Raw genomic sequence first — 21,873 nt, forward strand, 5'->3', positions numbered from 1 at the left:
TGCATTCTAGATTTTAATAGACTTTTTTAAAGGAATAAACATTTTTATTTGGGAAAAGCAAATAGAAAAAAAACATAAATAGATTAATATTCAACCATAGAAGTGCATTTTGCTTTGAACAGTGGTAAGAGTTTACATAAGTGCTTTGCTGCACAAGCTAACAGTAACTGGAAGTATGCAAAAGAAAACTCCAATGAGGGAGACTCATAATTCTGCACCATGAGATGTCATCTGCTCTTTCAGAGGTCAGAGCCCAGTTACCAAACAGAGAAGGTAGCAGTTTCTGCCTGATTTGGCAGTGGTTGTGATACATTTATGAGGACAAATAAGTGATATTACACAAACAGCGCAGAAAATGTTGTAGTCAAGAATTATGATATTACGGTTCAGTATTTTGGGGTAAAAATAATTATGAACAAATTACTTGACCATACTTGGAACTCCTTCAGAATACTGAATGAGACTGTTGCAAAAGAGTTCCTATCTTGTATGTGGTTAGATAAAGAGTTGTGCTCACTGTAGACAATGAAAATTCAATTGCTCCAAAGATCCCAGGAAAAGGACCACATGGATTCCTGCCTTGTGAAGCCTGTGCTGCACCCTCCCTTCTGAGCTATTGTTCCTTGTGATAGCTGTGTTTAGCTAACCAGGGATGCTGGCACATAGTAATGAAGTTATGTCTTTATTATACTGCATAGACAGCTGCTCTGAAGTTAGCATGATATGGGATTCCAGGAAGTTTATTTATTTTAAGGCAAAACAGGTAATGATAGAGTTTGATGTTACAACTGATAAAACAGACTATCTAAATAGACTCTTTCAAAAATATGGGCAGGAAAGAAAACAATACACCAGGGTAAAGCAGCACTCAAGACAGATTGATCAGAGGGAGCAGAGAAAGATATAGTTAGAGCTGAGCAATGAATACATTCTCAATCTATCTGTTTAGTATTACTCTGGAAAAGTGTGGTTGTGACAAGATTGCTCTGAACACTTGCAGAAAATGAGGTGATCAAGGTCATATTTGAGACACTAAAGAAGCATCCAGATGAAAGTAGCTGAGATTTTGTCAACATGAGAAGCAGACAAAAAGCCAAAAAGACAGAAGTGGGGAGGAGACATCATATCACATATTTGAGCTGGCTACATTTTTCAAATAAGACATGAATTTTCAGTTCACCCCCAAAAATACACACAGAAGACTTAAAAACTGCAAATAAAACTTGATGGAAAAGCATGTTACATTTCTTGTGTACTTCTTCAAAAATTTCATATTGAAAATATAGTTTCTATGGATGTTTTTAGTACAACTTCCTCACAATGTTTCCTCAGTTTACCAGCCACAATTATTTCAACACTGTAGGTCCTGTCTAATGGAAACACAATTATATTCTTTTGGTTTCAGACATCATTTCAACAACAGGAAGCAAAATTCAGATCCAAGATTGCTTTCTGTTAGTGATGTTGCCAACAGCACAAAGAATGCTGCCAGCCACTCCCAGGGCACTGCAAGTCAACGCTCTTCATAGCATTCTCTTCTGTGCAATCTCAGACACTGGGATTGGCTAGCTACTACCCATTGGTGTGTTGGAGCAAAGGAGCTACAGTGAGTGTACACCACAAGCACTAAGACTTCTAATTAATACATGCAAGCAGCTTGCAGTGTCTTTTGCTTAACTTGTTTTTATGAGAGAAGTCCCCCCCTCAAAATTACAACAAAGCACTTGTGCTGCTGTTTTCATCAGAGATCATCCTTTATGTCAGACTGACATAGTCTCCATAGAACATAGACATTTGGTGTACTTTTATGAGCTGTCTAAAAAGACCTGGGCATGTTGCCCATGATTTTGTTCATGAGAAGTTTTTATTCCAATTTGTATTTTTATTAGAACAAAAGTGATTATTTTTATGAACACCTGTAAGTCATTTCCAACATACTTTCAGCACATTAACAAAATAAATCAAAAAGAAATGAGCAACAATTTAATAGTACTTCTACAATGACCTCTCTAAAGTCCTTAGTGATGAGCACTCTTAAGATGCTTATGAAAGATGTAGAGAAGTGACTTGAAAGTATAAACCCACTTTAAAATAAATGATAGGTAGGTCCTCACTTACAATGCTACAGTCAAATCTGACAAACACAGGAGAAACACGGCTAAAGAAGGGACCTTTTGGAAGGTGGATAAAAAAGTCTTGTTATTTTATTTTCCCAACCTTAGCATTTAAAATCCTTCAAATTTTTAAAATTAATATTATAGCTCAGTATTTGTAGCATGTAAGAGAGCCTGTTTTTATTCTTTCCAGATGTTGTAGGATGGTAAATTTGTTACTAACTCCTGTATTGTATTGAAAGCCTTATTTATGTTTATTAATTTAAGGTACTAATGATTAAATGGAAAACAACCTGTAGTTTATATATCTTATTAATTTAATCAACTTTGGCAATTTAATTTTTTTTAACCTTCTTTATTTTGGTAGCAGGAACATTCTGAACCTTTCTTGTTAACATAATATCTGAAAAAAAAATTCTTTATTACAGTAATCTGTCTTGCTAATGAATATTACTCAAAGACTCCATAATGTGTCACACTATTTTTTAGTTTCTAGATCAGCATGCCTTATAGTTTTATATTACTGAGAGCATGATGGACCGGACATACATACTGGGCATCTAGGATTTGTAAGGGGACTAGTACTGTGTATGTAGCCCTCCTGTTCTCTCTGGCATTCCCTGTGGAACTCTATCCCTGGATCTGTGCATAATCATCTAGTCAGCAACAAAAATGGTTGATAAACTCAGAAGAGTGGACAAAAAGAAGAAAAGTTGGAGGCCTCTGTAACCTTTGCTAGCATTAAAAACTGTCCAAGTGAGGACTGCTCATTTTCTCTTCCAAGGCAAAAATGGGGAAGAAGAACTTCTTGCAAACATTACTGTAAGCCTCTGTGTTTCATAGCCTTTGGGTCCAAACAAACAAATTGCATTTGTGATATTTTTCACAATGCACATCTTACAGTAAAGATTCCTTACCGCATTAGCTTGTGTGATCAAGTCTCAGCTTTCTTTATGAAAGATGGAAAGAAGACTAAACAAAAACAACAAACAAACAAATTCCTAAAAAACTGACTGAGGGTAGTTTAGTGTACAAAGTTAATCACGGTTTAAAAAGATTAAGAAATAAACCTCATTCTTTTAAAAAATCTCAGAAATTGGTGGATATTTTTCAACATTCATTTTTGACCCTACTGCATTCCCTAGACAGAAATTTATTTTGAAAGGATTAATAAAGATGACCTCTGGCAGATTCCATTGTTGTCATCACTGAGTGCTGTTACATTGCACCACCTTCATTTATTTATTTATATGTTGCTTTTTTTTTTTTTATACCGATAAGAATGTAGAGTGTGCATAAAATCAGTACTTACCCTTTCTTAAGGATAACATATATACACGAAGTAGTGTATGCAGTTTATCTCTGCTATTTCTGGAGCAGCCCAACCTTATACAAGCTTAATTGCATTATTTTATTATTTGCATTCTATTTTGTTATTTAGTAAGCTCCGAGTTGGCATGAGGAATAATGAGAAGGCTTTCAGAATGCACATTAATGCAGGATTTTTTTTTCTTCTGGCTGACATTTCCTATAGACTTACTGTACAAGTGTCATCTGGGAAAATAATATTTGTCACATACGTATTAGCAGGAGGAGTAAAGTAAAAAAAATAATTAAACAAACCCAAGCCATTGTGTATTTTTCCTGTTTTCTTTTTTAAATGGAAAAGCTACATTTCTTACACTATTGCTAATATTGCACAAGTGACAGTAGAAACCACTTCATTACTGACCGCTTTAGCAGTATGTGGCCAGAGCTTTGACAGAACAATCAGTGCAAAGGGTCATCTAATAGAGTGCAATTCTGTTGGAGCCTGGAGGTTTGAAAGGAGGATCAGCTAAGAAATGGGTCTTTTCCAATGCTCCAGCATCTCACTGAGGTTTAAATAAAATTCTGGAAGTGAAACAAGTTGAGGGTTCTTTCTTTGGATTATTTGAGTAACAAACCAAGTAAGCAAAGAATTACTGCTTTGTCCTCAGCAGAGCACTCGCCTGCCAGTCTTCCTGTGCACAGCAAAGCAACTGGTAGATGGTATGCTCATACTTACAGCAAAATGTTCTTAAGAAGTGATTGGAAAAAAAGCTTAGTTTTATATCTGCCAGTTTGTACATCTCAGTATGTTGTCACAAGTCTGTTAAACACTAAATCCACCAACTGCAAGCTCTTCAAACCCTCACCTTAGTCATCAACTGCTGTACTATCATCAGTGGAAGAAAACTGCCAAGGAATCAAGTTGATATAACCCATCCAGCTCTTCCTATGGAAACTGTCAGATGTAAGAACTATCCCTAAATGTGATGTATTTTGTGGTGAATTTGAGAGAATTTTTCAGCTTAACATGAAATACAAACATTCCTGCATTATAGCAGAATTAAGATGTTACAGTGTTTAAGATTTCTACAGCCAAAAGAAAAATACTGAAACTTCTGAGCATCTTTCTAGTGTAAATGACCGATATTCAAAGTGAATGTGAATTATTTTACTTTGAACAGAGATGATCCAAATTGTGTACAAGTAACTCTACTTTCAAAATATCCAAATAAGACATGACTAAGTCAGCTTTGTTGCCAAGAAAAGACTTTTTTCCTCTCTTTTCCATGTCTCTTGCTTCCCAGGCTCTGCTTTTAATCTGTGAAGTCTCTCATCTCAAAGGAACTTGCCTTCAGTTTGATGTTTCAAAACCCTCCCAGGCCTCGGCCAAATGGATCCAACAGATTGGACACCACTGAAGGTTAGAAATGAAACAGTGTCCAGTGGAGACCACGTTTCCACCTGTCCTTCTCTATCCGAAAAGACTGGTCAACCTACACAGTCACCTGCATGATGAGGCCCTTTATGCTTAGGACTTTCTGTGGATAGTTTACTACACAGTAATTCTATTAATGTTTTATCCTTTTTTTTTTTTTCCCACTAATTTTTTTAAAGAAGAATTCATTATTAAATGTTCAGTCCCTTTTCTCTACCTACTAAGGTACAGGAGGTACATTCACAAAGATATCCTCCAACAAAACCGGAATTAACAGATGATGTTTGGAGGCCAGCTAGCAAAGCCACAAAAACAAAAGGTTTTCAAGCTTCTCATATCTACACACCAAGGGAAAAGAAGTGCAAGTGCTATTCCTCTTACTATTATTCAGAAACAATTTCCTTGTTGCAACTATATATTGTAAATGGAATGTATATTCCTCTCTTTAAAGCAGCCCTTTTGACTAGCGAAAAAGCCCACATCAGATCAGCGAGACTGGTCTTTTCTCAAGGACCTTTTGTCCAATGCCTCTCACATAAAACTTTATCTCTGATCTTCAAGCACCAGCCCTTCTCTCTTTACTTTGTGTCAGTTTTCTTGGTCTCCTTCAAATTTCAATCTAATTACATCGAAGTTCCCATGTTGCTACCTAATTTTTCCATTTCAGTCATTTTTAATGCCGCTTATTACCACTGTTTATTTACTAAAGACATCCTCTGACTGGCTCAATTGCACATCTCTGTGTTTCAAAGTAATGCTATCTCTATTTCTGTTCATTTTTAGGCTTTTTTGCATGTGTTATACAGTCCACTGTACTCACCATAACTTTACAGTCACATGACAACTGAACATCCCATTTCAGCAAAAGATGCACTTTTCTGTATTTCTGTAAAATCAGACAACTTCATGTGGAAGTTGTGATAGATCCAAATTTGCCAAGATCCCTATATTGGGTTGCAGAGTCTTGGGGTGTAACACCAAATAGAAGCTCTCTTCCAGCACTTTAATAAAAGCAAAGTTCTTGCAAAAGGCAGTTTCACTAAGTCGTACTACATATAATGCAGCTGGGCAGTGGCACCAACTGCCTGACAGTCTCCCAGATACCATGCGTGGACTGAATAATTCTGTCCCAACAAACCCTCACAGCAGCCTACCATGCAGATAACTTGGGACTGTGCTATCTACGACCTTTCAGCACAGCTTTAAAGCAGGTTATCAGAGTTCCACAGAACGATTCCTTCTGTTCGTGCAGGGACTCCAGAAACCTCAAATCCTTTCCATTTTCCCCCACTTCCCAGCACATTATGCATGGCTCTTTACTTTCTCATTTCTTAATCCTATATAGCACAAGCAAAGATGTAGAGTATTTGGTGGCTGTATTTTTAAAATATGCTGTGCCTAATGAGAACATAAATTCCTGTGCGTATGTTACAGAGTGTTTTGTGTAATGCCAATCATTCCTTTGACTTTACTGCCATACTTGGGGGAAAAAAAGTTTCTGATTAATGAGACTTTTTACCCATGTGAGCAAAAACTGAAGAGATGGCATTTAAACCAAATGTGTTGCAGAGGCGGGCAGAGGAAAGAACATAGCATTAATGTGTTCGATGTATAGCATATCATGCAAGCAAAACAGTGTAGGAATGTTCTTGCTTTACCCTTTAGTTTTGTACGGTATTTGCATTTACTGAAAATAATGTTAAAGTATGGGTAAAGCAGGTATATTTAAAATAAAAAAATAATAATTCCAAGTGCATAAACACATGCATCAATGACATAATGAGAAGCACTTTATGAAACCATATTTTTACTTTGTAAAATACAAAAAACTGTATGTTAATTTTCTATGTTCTCCTGTACTCATGTTTTATTAACTTTTTAATATTACTGTGCATCATGCTAGTATGTAACACTCCTCCAAACAAGGTACTGTTTTTAGTTAGTTTATGAAAATAAATGAGCATTGCAGATTGGCAGTTTGTTCTTTAATGGAAGCACACAATGTTTTTTTCTGGTATTCCCCCATTGTTTCAAGGGCATTGTACTGTACCATGAAGCTGAAGATCCTTACATCTTCCTTCCAATGAAATTGTGGATTACTTTTAATTTAACTTAATTGATATCTACAGAATATTAAAATATATTTTTACGCTCACTCCCAAATTCTAATCCGAATCAGAGTAATAAGATTCTCAGTAATTTTTTTGAATGCTTCTGTTACAAAATGCAAGGATGACATACCCCTCCTTCGCCTCATTCCCTTCCTGACTGGAATTTTATCAGAGTACAAATGTTAGGAAACTCAATGAAAATACAGTTTAATGCAGCCAGTTAAATTGCCTGGGAGGAAACAGTGAATACAGCTTTCTTAAAGCCTTTCCCCTCAGGCCATTAACTAAGAAACTGGTCAGTAACTGCTGGTAACAAACCATTTTGGAGGGATTATTGCTATTACCAGTATTCAGTGGTTTATGGCTACGTTTTGTTAAAGACATTAGGAACTGTTACACGGATGGGCCCAAGGTATTGGAAAAATCATTCTTTTCCCTTGTGATTAACAACAGGTTTTTTCCCAGTCAAGAAAGATGTCTTGAGTGTGCACAGTGGATTCATTATTTGTCATATCTCTCTATGCTGTAAAATAGGCTTTTCATTATGGTCAGGATTCAAATGAAAAGAGTGAAAATATAATACTGATTTCTGGGAAAGAATGATTCACATGGAAACTAGAATTTAACTATTTCAAAGAATTTTAGCTGTCATTGACGACTAGTTGGCAGAAAAACATACTTTCTCTTCTTCTGAATAACTGTTTCTTGGTGAAGGAATCAGTGCTACCGCAACAATAAACAATGGGACAGATTTCATTTTCTATAACGATGCAGTGCAAATTCACGTGTAAGAAAGCAGTTTTGATCAGTATGTTTCCAGCACTCTACAGTTAGCTTGGTATCCTAATTATTACAATTTGCATAATCCAATGTATTTGCAAGGATGGGTCAGGTCAGCCTTATCATAATGGAAAGCGCAGAATCATAGGAAGTTCAGTGTGGTAATTAGGAAAAGTTCTGTGGAGCTCCAAAAATCTTTCTTTTGTTCTTTTTTTTAAAGGAACTCCATCTAAAAAGATATTTTGACAGCTTAGTTGTATAAATGATACTGTTGAGTTAGAATACAGATTGCAAACGTGTTATTTGCATGAAAAATGTGTTTTTCACTCCACACTATCCCCATATCTTTTAATTTTTTTTTAAAAAAAACATAGATCAGAACATATCATTAGCTATGCTTCTTACTGAACCTGACTTTTCTCAAGAAATTTACATCTTTCTCTCATTTTCTGTTAAGGTTTCTTACCCTGTTTTCTCACCTAAAGAATTATAATGAGGTAGAGTGAATGAGATCTATGGGGAAAGCAGTGGACCTAGAGACTAAAGGTAAAAGGATGATTGATGGTATGAAATTACCATAAAAGTACAATCAGGATCAGATTTTAAAATGAATTTTTAAGCAGCCTAAGAGATACTCTTTGATTTGTAGTCTGGTGGAATGGATAATGTCTCATTCAGTGGATAAAGTTTCTCACTGTGTGACTTGAGCTTTTTCTGATCTTTCTGACTGGGAGTAAAATGGAACCAAAGCCTAAAGTGGTTTTTAATGCTGAAAATATCAAACACAATATTCTTAATGTCAAAACGTAGGCATAGCAGGTGAAAAAAGAAAAATAAATATAAGAAAATTATCGTGTTGGTATTTTTGTGTTAGATAAAGAAGCTATCTTCTTAAGCATCCTCTTGATCTATAAAGCATTTTAAGAGTAAGAGGGAAAGGGTCAGATCTTTGTGTTGATCTTTATGCTGATTTGGGAAAAAAAATCTTTATACGGCTTAAAATAATTTCTTTCTTTTTTTTTTATTTTTTGGAATGCAGTAAATCCTATTAAAATATGAGACAAATACTATAAGATATGCCCATTTGAGCACCACAAAAATCTGGTGAGCCTTCTATTACAAAAAATTTGCATTGCTTTTGCTCTCAGTGGGTCAGTTAAAACTTTTTTTAGAATAAATTTAGAAAAATTTTTAATTGAAATTAAGACATATTTATTCTTCAAATTTAATATGTTCCCATGATGCAACTCATTGGCTTTAAAGGACTGATATTAGAAAGAAATACACTGGCAACATTCTTCTTTTAACAAAATTTTTGCATCTGTGAATCCTTGGGTTTTTTACTCCCATTATTTCATGGTTTTATTTATTCAGTTGAGAGGGTTTAGATATGATGCTAACATGTTAAAACTGACTTTTTTTTTGTATGCTAATTCAGTCTTCTTTGAAGTAAAAGGAAAATTTAATTAATTTACTTTCTACTGTATACTTAATAAAGAAGGATGTACATACCACTTATCATATAACCTGAAAGGTTTCCATTTATTACACGCATACCTTATTTTATGGCTCTGTATCGTGATATTAAAATTAAAAACAATATTTTAAAATAGTTTAGCACTATAAAATAACCTAAGATTTCCAACAGTTGCTTTTTATGACAGTTTCCATTTTTTTCCCTGCTACTGACAGTTCCCATAATGACTTTAATCATATAGTCTGGAAATGGAGCAGGTTACTGAACAGCAACAAACTCACTGGTCAATGTCGGTGTCACTTTTCTGGGAGCAGGACTTTTTGAGCATCAAGGAACTAATTTTAACAGCCTGCTGGAAAAGTGTTAAGTGCATTAACTCCCTGTCAATCACATTTTTAGCATGCTGGCCAAATAATTATTATTTGGCTCGAGACATTCTATTGAAACTTATTTGTATGGTATTCTTATCTGTGTACCTTATGTGACTAATGATGATTGTTTATGGAGAGCTGCCTGTCCAATTATTTTTGAAGGAACACAAGAATGCAGAATGACTGGAAGCATCAGGTTTTTGCCAGAGAATGCCTCAGGTAAGAGGAGAATGGCTAGAGGCTATAAGGAATCACAAGAGACAAGTCAGAGTCGTAAATTGGGAAACTGACATATCTCATCTAATATACTTGCTAACTAGGCCTTTAAAAACCTTGACATTTAACTAAGTTTGTGGAAAAGTTATAGATTTTGTCCTTTTCTATTGGATATAACTCATTAGTACGATGAACGGAGGTGTTTATAATCATTACCAGCATTAGCAAACTACCATACAGGATCATTTAGAGATCCAGTTAAGCACCTAACAACTGCTCAGTTGTTTATGTAGGTTGTGCCTTTTTCAAAGCCAAGTCAGTCAAAAATGATATTGCAAGTTATTTACCCTTTTGGTACCTCAGTGTATGAGATGGGATGAAAGAATGCTGGTATTCAGCTGAGGCATTTAAATAATGCTTTGGAAGTCCTCGCCTACTTAGAACAGACCGCAACCTTTTCTATGAAACAGAAATTTCTGATGGTTTTGAGAGAAAAAAGGTACTATAAGACCAAACTTTGCAAAGAATGGTGCCTATTAACTGAAATTGATTAGAAGACATTAGGAAATAAACAGCAAAGTAAACTTTGCCATTATCCACTACTGTATGAAGGATAGATATTTTTTGTAATTAAATACATACACTGCCCTTAGTCTGATACTATTTATACTGATCCATATCCAGGTGCAAATACCTGATTTCTGTGCAACAACATAAAATGAAAATCAAGCCATGGCATTCTATGAAATGAACAACAAAAGCAACTCATTGCAGTTAGAAAAGTGATCACAAAGAGGCAGGAGGAGGCACTGTAGCACAATGTCTATCAAATGATAAATGCTATTTTTTGTTTTTCTTAGCTGAAGAACTAATTTAAAAGCAATATACCTAGCAAGCAAGCATTTCTACGCTTAGAAACTGTTATAATTATACAAAAAACAGGGAACATGTGGACAGATTCAGTGAGGGTGGGGGATAGCTGATGGGAGCTGTTAGGGATTGTTTTCCCAGGGCAGGAAACTGAAATTCAGTAGGAAATGGCATTTTGACAAGCACTTTGTATTTCCATCCCAAATGGAATCCTGCTCATTTAGTGGAACTGGAAAGAGGTTATTTGAGACAAAAGCCCCATCTTAATCTTACATGTGAGCAACTGTATTGACTATTACAGGATTCGAGTTAACTTCACCTTCACTAAAACATCATATATTTTACCTAAAAGTTCTTTGGAACATGAATAAATTATACTGTAACATATTACTGTAGGAGAGAAAATGACTACTGCTGTTGAGGTTGTGTGACGTTTTCCACGCTACCCCCAATTTCAACTGCTCTCAACTTTCTGAAAACTTCTGGCTGCCGGGTAAAATTTCCTTAGCTTATGTCTCTACTGGATGAAAATTTGTTTTTGAAAGTTTGAGGGACTGCTTCCATTATTTCTGAATAAGCATGAATAAAAACACATAGCCCATAATGCAAGCATTCTTTGTTCCCTCTGCAGTATTCTGTTTTAAAAAGAGAGGACAAAAGGAGGATAATTTGATGTGAACTTGCAGGCAGCAAATAAATAGTTGCTCTTCTACATTTGAATAGCTCAGTTATTTTTGAAAATAATGAAAATCTTGGAGAAATTTCCATTTTTGTCCAATCTGTTGCTGTATTCCCTTTGCTCTTTGTCCTCGGGAAAGTTTCTTTACTACACCTGTAGCCTGTTTTTCATGTGATAATCACATGAAAATATATTAATATAATGTTCTTTAATTGGTGGCTCGTGATCAACAGTTACTTGGTAATATTTTCACTGATCTGATCTTGATTGGGGCTGTAGGTTGGGTTAGGTCATGGTTAGACTTTCTCCACACATCATCATCTTTCACTAGCCTGAAATGAATGTTCTTATTTTATTTCAGCATCATTCAGTAGGTTTCTTGTTTCTGCTTCCTCATGGATTCTGGTATCATTATAAAACAGCATGTATTAAGAGGTGGTTTTTTTGGTAGGCATTCAGTCTAAAATTAAGTGGAAGCAGAAGGTCTGGGCATGATTTATACCAGTTATGATTCTTCCTTACTCACTGGTGAAATTGTTTTATTGGAGTGGAGACATGGCTGTCTTACTTAGCCACTACCTGAGGCTCTACCTAATATATCTGGTTCCAGAATTATTATTATTATCCAGTAGTAATAGAACAGCAACTCAGTACATTCAAACACTACATGTGTCTAAGTTCTCTAAATGCCCAGGGCTGCCCATATTGTTTTCATATTGGTGGTTCTGTTCAGTGTGAGGTGGTTCTGAGTTCAGCAGAGCCATTAATCCTGCACATGCATACTCTTCTTTCAGCTTTAAAATTTAATACTTTTTTTTCATCATACTTGAGGCATGCATCACTGGACATGAATGTAATAATTATAGAGAAGGAACTGAAAAAGTAATTTGAATATTTGTTGAACTTTTACCAAAACAACACTTGTGGATAAACTTCCATTTCCATTTTCCTGTCTTAATACAGTCTGTAAAAAGGCAAAAATGAGGTGTGCCTGGACTGTGTAGGTCTTCACTGATCTGTTATACATGAACACATAAGAGTATGCATCAGCAGCCAGCAGCTGCCCATGTCTCCAGAATCCACACATACAGAAGCAGAGCTGATGGACTGATGCGGAATGGGTAAAAGGAGAGAAAGTGCTGGAAGCTGGATTAGGCTCTGTGCTGTCTGTTTTCTTTCCCACTGTGCTATTTTTAATTATTTTGGGAAGGAGATTTGTGGAGAAAAATCATTTTTCCTTTCGTCCAGTGTGAGAACTGTGAATTTGGTGCAAGGTTCAAGACTGGAATTACAGCTGAGATGGAAAATAATAAAGGAAGCCATCTAAGAAAGTGAAGACAAAGCCTTTGGACATGCCAACAGCAACAAAGGATCATCTTCTGTAGTAAAGGATCATGACTAGGCAGGAGGCAATAGATAACCTACCAAATCTTTCCCCATATCAATTTTTGTTATTTAATGTTCAGGATAGTTTGTTTTAATGCATGACACACACAATATTTGTTATTATTCGTCTTGAGACAGGGAACAATTTTGCTGAAATCAAACAATGTATTTTAAACTATATGTGTATTGTTATTAGGAGGTTGGACCAGGTAATCTTGTATACACATTCCAACACAAATCATTTTGTGACTGTCTACTGAATTACCTTTAATTAGTTCTTTATATTCCCTCACAGTTTCAGGACCATTTCAGTCTGTGCTGGTATACCATATTAAGCTGATCAATGAAAAAGTTGAAGTTGCACTGATAAATTCCTTCTAAATATATACATTCTGTTTTGCATTTAGGAATAGCATAAAAGATCTTTGATCTTATGTCTTTTGCAGCATTATTTATTTTCTGTATATCTAAATCATAAATCAGTATTTCTGACACAAAGTTAATACCATATGTTAAAAAAAAAATATGGTATTTGATTTATCTCATAGATGCAGTCCTTATTTAGAGTCTCTTCAGTGACAGCAACGTCAACCTTGCTTCTATTTTCATGACTGTCACCAGCTTGCAGGACAATTCTAGTCACATAACACTTTGTGTCTTAGTTTCCTTATCTGTTGGTCTTGGATAATATCTTTCATTTTATTTGCAAATAAATAAGAATGTTTAGAGAAATAGATACAGTTCCTAATGGAATTGATTATGCTTGAAATCCAAAGTATTTAAATCTGGGCAACATCTTTCACTGTATGAATGAGGACATCAGGCTAAATACAACACTAAGTCCACCGTGTGGAAGAAACCATTAGTTTGTGGGTTGAGAAATCTAGGCTTGATCAATTAAAGTAACAATGTTGAACACAGTAATTTTTGAATAACACACAAATACTATTGTAATGATGGAAACAAGAAACATTCAAAACTCTCCTCACTGTGTTCGACTTACCTCACTGTATCCTTGGCATGCATGCAAATTATCTGTCAGGTTTACAATATGGTATATCCCCTGATTATAGTGGTGAAAAAATTTCTTGCTAATAAAGTAGCCCCAAGAGCCACTGTAACTGTGTCCCAAATTATCTTTAGTTGCATTATTTAGATTAGAATAGCACTTAGTTATTTGTGCAATTTTATTCTAGCAACACTTCTTCAGTTCTTGAATAGGCAGTTGGGTCTTTAAAACTCTCCTTCAGTGGTTCTGCCAGCTGAGTATGAGATGCCTAATATTCAGTATAATTGGCTCTAGAAGACAGCATTTCTTTTCTTTACTGATTCAGAAAAGATAACTTCTCATAAAAGAATTGCAAGGATCATACATCACTTTTTGTTTTGTTTTGTTTTGTTTCCCTAGCAAGTGTTGCTTGCCACAGTATCAGGAAGAAATTGCTCATTCATTGCAGGTTAAATTACAACATTCTTCTGGCAATTGAAGTCTTTTATATGTAAACTGACCTGAATTCTGGTATTCCAGCATAAACTACTCACAGACCAATGTGCATTTGAAGAGCACACTTTAACTGCAGGAAAGCAGTCAGTGTCCATTCAATTGCTTAGATATTGGGGCGTCTGATTGTATTGGGGTTGATTTTTTAGAGGGCGGGTAATTTTTTGAATGGAAAGGTGCCACTCAGTTTTAACACTTGCAGGTGCCAGTGTGTCTCTGCTTTGCACAGCCTGCTTGCAACTCTCACTAAGGTTGTGTAGGTCTTTCAGAAGAACAGAGCTGGAGAGGTAGTGTTGAAAGTTGCAAAACTCTTTCTGTTGCATTATTTGTGGGTAGAAAATGTTTTCTCCTGTCCAGTATTGCTAGTGCCCTTCATTGGATTCTGGACTAATTAAAATAAGAAACAGGTAGTCATTTTTTCAAAACAATTGGTGAGTCTATAAATAAAACATAACCTGACTGCAAAGTTATTACAGCAGGGAATTACTATGTTGCCATATTCATTACAGCATGCAATAAGATCCACACATTTGTAAATTTATCTTACTAGTTCATTGGTATGGTTGTTCTCACAGGCAACAATTCTGACTCTGTTAGTGTTGTGTTTGGGTCCTAAATCTTCAAGTTACAATTCCGGCTCTAATACGGACTATTGAACTACTGATAATACACATTGCCTCTGGTAAATACAATCTGACTCACTAGAAAATTCTTCAGTTCCAAAAATTGGAAGACTTCGTCTGAACAGAAAGATGTACGTGAAAGAACTGAAAGCCAAAGAAGGGAGGAAAGCTGAAAGAGTTTTTAAGCTCCCTCACCCAGGGGTTTGAAACTGGATGATTTTTAAGGTCCCTTTCTGCCCAATTACATGATCTTGTGATTAAGCAAAAAGACAAGCTGATAGGTTTGTTGGGGCTAGGGGTTATCTTAAATGTCCTTGGGAGTTTTGATATGGTCAGCACTGGTGAGTGTATACAGCATTTGTGTGTGCACATGATGTCCTACAGAAACAGGGAGGAGCTTGTACAGCTTGACAGGTATCTGTCAGATTAATGGAATATCACTACTATTATCAAAGTGAAGGACAGGATGCAAATCAATATTTTGTGAAGCCTCTTATGCCAAATTCTCTTCTGTCACTACCAACAAGCAGATGAGCACTGTAACACACCCTTGATCAAGGCTGACCCATCATCTTTTGGTGGTGCAGATTTTATGATGTGCTATCATGAGATGTTGTAATTGTTATCTAGGGTCACTTGAGATAGATCTTTTGTCTGACTGTTTGAAATATGCAAGTAAGTAGTTGTCTCACTGAAAGTATTTTTGGTATCTGAGTTCAGCTCTTTTGTGTCTTTCTGACTCCTGTTCTTATTGTGAGTCCTGTTTATGAGAGTAGCTGAGAAAAGTCACTGACAACAAAAGATTCTTTAAAGATGTTGGTCTTGCTATCCTCTACCAAGGCTGACAATCAGCGACTGAACATGCAGTGTTGATAACTCTTATAAAATGATTAGCTGAAGGGTAGCTGAAGAGTATCATCATTCATATACTCCCAAAGATTGAGAAGTGGTCTGTTTAGCTGGGGGGTTGCTACATGCAATACCAGACAGCTATGGTGCTTTATGTTTCCCTTTTCTGTATATCTTCTGAAGTATTTAAAAAATTTCACTGGTTCTCATTGCCATGAGACTAAGCACACTGAAAATGTTCTATGCATAATCATTATTTAATGTTTTACTATTAAACAGCAACAGAGTCAAGTCAGCCCTTCTGTCTTCTGTATGTGAAAGCCATAATAACAAACAACTTTAGAATTAGACTCTTCAGAATAGGTTTTTGTCAGTGTAACAATCACTTGAACTCTTGCCCATGAACTCTTCTACCTTTAATTCATAGAATTTTGGGAAAGCAGAAGGCAGCAACTGGAACTTTAATAGAGCCAATCTGCAGCCATGCTAATGATTAATTATGTTAGTAACCAATGCATCGACTGAAATTCTAGGTAACACCATTGTGATGACCTATTGGAGTGACGACGGTCTCACACAGATTATATAACTATTAAATATATTATAAAAATTTGTGCTGGAATTGTATTTAACAACTTTACCGGAAATTTTTAATGAAAACACACCAAATGGATTTAAAATAAGTGATTTGATAACCAGAGCGGTTGTGGATACCCCTTCCCTGGAGGCATTCAAGGCCAGGCTGAATGCGGCTCTGAGAAGTCTGGTCCAGAGGTTGGAGACCCTGCCCATGGCAGGGGGGTTGAAACTGGACAGTTGTTACGGTCCTTTTCATCCCCGGCTATTCTATGATTCATTCTATGATTCTATATAATTTTTTCTGAGCTACTTATCACCCTCACATCAATTCAATCTGATGAGCCCCTGAGGAAAGTGAAGGTAAATTGTATAAAGATACGGTGTAAAGAGCCCAACACAGTGAGAGCTCTGACAGACCTGTGATCATTCAGCTCACTGTCCTGCAGGGCAGCTGAGACCTGGGATCATATGTGCCATTTAAAATCACCAGGCATGGGTATGTGGGTATATGTGGTATAGTAGGCCAGATTAATTCAAGGAATCGCTTTCCCACAGGAGGTGAACAGATACGGGTGAATGTTGACAATTAACTGTAGTTTACACCTCAATGCAATTAACACTTTTTCATTCGAATGAGTAACATTTTTAATGTGAAAAGGTTACTGTGCAATCCCATTTTTATTTCATGTTTGTTGCCATATGCTCTATGTTTTGTTCTTTTAAATAGTGTTAATATTCTCTTTGACTATATCATATACAATAGCACATCTGCCTTTTGATTTATAAAATATGCTTATGAGACCAAAAACATGTATGGTATTAAAATACATTAGACAAACTGAGCCACTGTCAATTATACGAATCCTCAAAAAATTCCGTTTATGGGCTCAACAAAGTCTCTTCAAAAAGATCAGCCCTGAAGCTTCTGGGGGAACAATCTGGTCAGCAGGGAGCTGAACTCTGAGCTCTCACTGCTCACTGTAATTCATAGCTGCCTAAATAGCTTTATAATTCAAGAATTTCATCTCATCTGAAGCGTCAAAGTAGAATACAAATAGAGAAGTGACCTTTAATCAGTAACTCAAACCATGAAACTCATGTATTTGGAAACAATCTGAGAGTCACTGCAAGCTTTCTTGTGAACAAGCAAGCAACCACATTCTGTACTACCTGAAGAGACATCACATTTAGCACAGCTTGAGTACAAGATACAGGTGGAGATAAATCTTCAAAAGGAAAATATACATCTTTCCTTCCCAGATCCATGTCTGAGGATCCATTGGATCCTGATATCACCCTCCATTCACTAAAAATCATAGTTTTCATGCAATTAAAAAAAAAAAAAAGGAAAGAAAAAAAAAAAGGTATTTTTCATCATGTATAGTATACCAGAAGCCCTTCCCCTTTCCCTATAATTAAGGACAAACTTCCAGCAACCATTAGAGTGTTTTTTGCTTCTTTAAACTGCACTTCACAGTAGTAGTAGCTTCAACACAGCATTTACTGATCGTCAATTAAATAACAGTTTCAATTAGTTTTCAATGATGGTTTTTATGAAGAAGAAAGAAAATTCTGCTAATTATAAGTTTGAGAAAGATACCATTCAACTAATACAACATGAGGTACTTCATAATTATAATAATGAGAATTATTCGTTTCTATTCAATTATTCAATTATTCCATTCTATTGATTTCTTATATAACTGATATATAGACAACAACCTTTTGTCTCTGTCATTTGATGATAACTCTGGCTCCAATGATCCTCTGTATTCCACCGGTCTGCGTACAATAGCTTTATTATACTGAAAAAGAAGGAGAACTACAGAAAGACATGCAGTTCACTGTGAGTAGGAGAAAAGAGATTTTTTGATTTTTCTGCATTTTCTTTGTGATCCTGAACTCACAGTGATCATGTAAACTTAATTTTGTAATTCTGCTTCTTCAGTAAATATTCAGTCCTGCTACAGAAGATGATTAGGACTGTACTGGCAGAAAAAGCTCCAGCTTTCTTTCTTACATTCTGCTGTTAGACATTTCAGATAGCATTCAAGGAATGTGCACCTTAAAAGAAATGCACATCATGTGCAGAGCTGCTCTAGCTTCTTACTGCTGTATGAGTAGTGCCTTCACTTACATCTCTGGAATGTACAACTAGTTTCAGATGATGAAGATGAGAATCACGAGGCCTGGTTCCTTGCAGGCTCACAGCCACATCCACTTATTCATCAGCATTAAAAGGTTCTGTATACACAGACAGGATGTGTTTCCATCATATTCCACCTTATACCCATGTAAAAGACTGCTAAACAGGAAGACCCATATAGGGTCAACCAGTGGTACATTGCCACATTGTAATGTAAATCTCCATTCAAACATTTCTAAATGTGTACTATGTTCATCCAGCATCTTTTGTGTAGCGAATACTTGTGTTTCAAGAAAGATACCCTGAAAGTAATTGCTGATTGCCATACTACTACAGATAAATTCATCCTGCCTCCTGTCTGCAGCTATCAGAACTGTTTACCAAACACAGGCACTGTCCACAAGATCCAGAGCCACAAATATGTACTTGAAAAGAATATATAATCTGAGCATAGGTTAATGTAAACATCTGGGTGAATTAGAAGATAGAATAGCCTAAGATAGCCCATGAGAAAATTCTGACATATGAGAATTTGTGTCTTAAGCCAGAATAAGAAGTTCCATTTAGCTTCTACTACTAAATTCCCCCAAGCCTATAGAAGGAAAGATTTTGAACAAATAAACATAATATAGCAAAACAAAACAAAAAAATAAAACATTGAAGTTTCGAATGAAACATGATACTGAAGGTTGCTAAAATGCCTAAATATCCACTGACAGAATCACAGGGAAAGAATAACTTGGTTTAATTTGTTTTCATTGGGAAAAAAAAAAAAAAAAAAAGCATTCCTACAAAATACTTCATATGCCTTCTGCTATCTTTTCCAAAAGAAGTTTGTTGAAGTTTTCTGTCACTGTATGCTGGCCTTTGTGGTGTTCACTGTAGAAAAAAAAAACCAACAACCTGAAATGTGTATCTTCAGTTAGTTTCTGTGACTTGTTATCCTAGGAGTTCTTTGTGCACTGGCTAGCATGAAGTGATCTTGGCCTACAGCTACTGCTTGTGCACAGCACAGCAATGCAAGTAACAAATTCAAGAGATTACTTTTTTTTTGAAGTATCAACAATATGAAGGTAGTAGCTGGAACAGTGAATAAGGTGACACCCAGAAAGGCTCTGCAAGGGAGTTATGAGAAAAGTAGCACAAGGATAGATAAGATTAACATTCAAAATGATGCCTCGTTACTCACAGCTGTTCTCATAGAATCATATAATTGTTTGAATTGGAAAGGACCCTTAAAATTCATGTGGTCCAACCCTGCTGCAATGAACAGGGACACCTACAGCCAGATCAGGTTGCTCAGAACTCTGTCCAGCCTGACCTTGAATGTCCCCAAGAAAGGGGCATTCACCACCTCTCCGGGCAGTCTGCTCCAGTACTTCACTACCCTTGAAGTAGTAACAAAGCAGAACTGATCTTTTCCCTACGACATTTAACATAATTTAAGGAGACTCCGAAGTTTCTCAGTGGGGTTTCTTCTGCCAACATACATATGCATACACAATATCTAAATTAAAAACCATAAAATTAAAGAGTGACGAACTGATCATAAAAGACCTTTACAGAAAGCATAGATGTTCCCCAATTCTTTGCATGGTAAACTGCTTCTAGAGTTCCTTAGGAGGACTCATCAATATAACCTCATGAGATCAAATGACATCTTTGTGACTGGCTATTTATCATACTTTTGTCAGGAAAATTTGTACTCAAAGAATAACAAATGGTTCTTGAATTTATAATATCTAATTCACGTGATATAACTAACTGCTCAGTGATATATTAATGTCAATCTCAGTTAAACTGGTCTAATTTTCAGTTGCTACCAGAAATGAATGTCACCCATACAAACTCTATTCATTTTGAATGCATGGAATATAATGCAGTTACCTTCCAAAACCAATTTAAGATGGTTTTATACACATACATCTTACTTTTTAAACTTCCACCAGCCCTTTAGCTAGTGAGGAATTGTATCACTGAGATTAACAAAAGCACGTTTTAAAACTTTTCCCTTCAGATCTATCATTGTAAGAACGTAGGATAAAGGTGTGAATATTTAAGTGAGGGCAGCTTCTAATATATTGCAATAAAATAGAGAAGGATGCGGCAGTCTGAGGAAAGGAGAAGGAAAATGGTCAAAGCAAGCTTTAATTAAATAAGAATTAGCAAAAAAAAAAAAAAAAAAAAAAGGTCATACTCTTGCTGATGTTTGTGAGACATTCTGGTCTGTATCTGTTTACAGGCTTGTGTCATCAACTGAATATTTGGGAAAGCAAACTTACCTTCTGAAGGAAAGGAGAGGGAAATAAATCCCATGCAGTGGAAATTTATATAGGCAAGGGATGAGGAACACCTGCAGAGAAGAAAGTGGGAGTCATGAAGAACTCAAAGGCTTAAAAAGATACAGTAAGACATGTAGCATGAAAGGTAAAAGAGAACTCTTAGGGGACAGGATAGTCCAAGGACTGAGAATCAAGGACATGACTGAGAAGAAGAAGGAATGAAGCCTGGCCAAAGGTCGTTTCAGTTGAATGTAAAAATGTGTGGCAAATCTTAAAAAAATATGAATATTCAAAGGTTCCCAAGGCTGTTTTTTAATCAATATTCTTATGTAGAACATGGTTCTAAAAGCAAGTGTGAATTATGGGCTGCCTGCAGGATGCTCTCTTACGTGCAATTGCCCTGTCACAGAGAGGGTCCCTTAAGAAGATTCTGTGTGTTCTGGTTTAGAAACGGAATTTCTACCTAAAAGAATATCCCAGTCTTGAGGTCGGTAAGTGAAATTACAGTTATAAATATAGCAAAAGGTTCTCCTTTCTATAAGATTTAAAAGTGGCGGGGCAGTTTCTTTAAGTGCTGTTGGCATTTAGATAAGCTCAAATCATGTTCAAAGTCATTGAGATTTTGTATTTGTTCAGGCTTGCAAATAGATGGAAACTGTTGAAGAGAAGGATTAATCTTGAAAAATGGGACTTAGATTTTTTTTTTTTTTTAAAGTAACTTGAAATAATAATACTGAGATACATGAATTTTTCTGCCTTGGGCTGATATTACAGTTGAGCCTTATGTAATGCTTTAAATACATGCATAATGTTTCAGAACTGACCTTTTAGCTTAAAGATCAGGTTAATACACATATCCACAACTGTGCAGCCTCTTGACGAGTTTAGGACTATTAAGTGTCATTATGATTTTCTAAAGACTATGAAAAAAATGTAATCTCTTCTTTAACCTTAAAATCATCCCTTCCACAAAATGAAAGATTTCCCAAGGAATTATGTTACAACTTCCTATGACTCATGCCCGAATTCATGGGGTCTACTATTATATAATGAGCTCACTATGGCTTGTAGGATATGAGAAACTGGCCCCCTATGAAAAGGTCAGGCCCTGTTTCACTATATGAAAGAAAATAAATTGACTGC

The 21,873-nt window shown here is 35.9% G+C and overlaps 1 protein-coding gene across 5 annotated transcripts in view; it reads right to left on the reverse strand.

The window, feature by feature from the left end:
* TTC29 (tetratricopeptide repeat domain 29) overlaps nt 1–21,873 on the reverse strand; it is a 174,505-nt gene that overhangs the window by 127,193 nt on the left and 25,439 nt on the right. For 2 of the 5 annotated variants that reach the window (XM_032444409.1, XM_032444410.1), the window contains exon 2: nt 20,731–20,801. The exons of the other annotated variants lie outside the window; for them this stretch is intronic. The gene's annotated coding sequence lies outside the window, so the exon portion shown is untranslated. The remainder of the gene's footprint in view (nt 1–20,730; nt 20,802–21,873) is intronic. 5 annotated transcript variants of the gene reach the window in all.

Source organism: Coturnix japonica, chromosome 4, assembly GCF_001577835.2.
Source record: "Coturnix japonica isolate 7356 chromosome 4, Coturnix japonica 2.1, whole genome shotgun sequence".
Lineage (NCBI taxonomy): Eukaryota > Metazoa > Chordata > Aves > Galliformes > Phasianidae > Coturnix > Coturnix japonica.